Source organism: Trypanosoma equiperdum (genome assembly GCF_001457755.1).
Source record: "Trypanosoma equiperdum strain OVI genome assembly, contig: ctg_554, whole genome shotgun sequence".
Taxonomy (NCBI): domain Eukaryota; phylum Euglenozoa; class Kinetoplastea; order Trypanosomatida; family Trypanosomatidae; genus Trypanosoma; species Trypanosoma equiperdum.
In genome coordinates, this window is record NW_027124481.1 from 963 (window position 1) to 1,206 (window position 244).

Below are 244 nucleotides of genomic sequence, written 5' to 3' on the forward strand. Positions count from 1 at the left end.
GCCCCAATTACCAGCATCTCCTATTTTTTTATTCATTGTAGGGTTCACATCGCAAACAGGTAAAATAATAGTATCCTGATTTATATATCCTTTTTTCCAACACTTTCTCTAAGCTCAAAATTATTATTTGTATGAGGGGAAATGGCATATACTATAAGTAACTTGCCAGTAAAATTATTTGACTTCTTTGCCACTTCAGAATAACTCCAACACGTTTCCCTCTGTAAGATTCTCCTTCTAAATC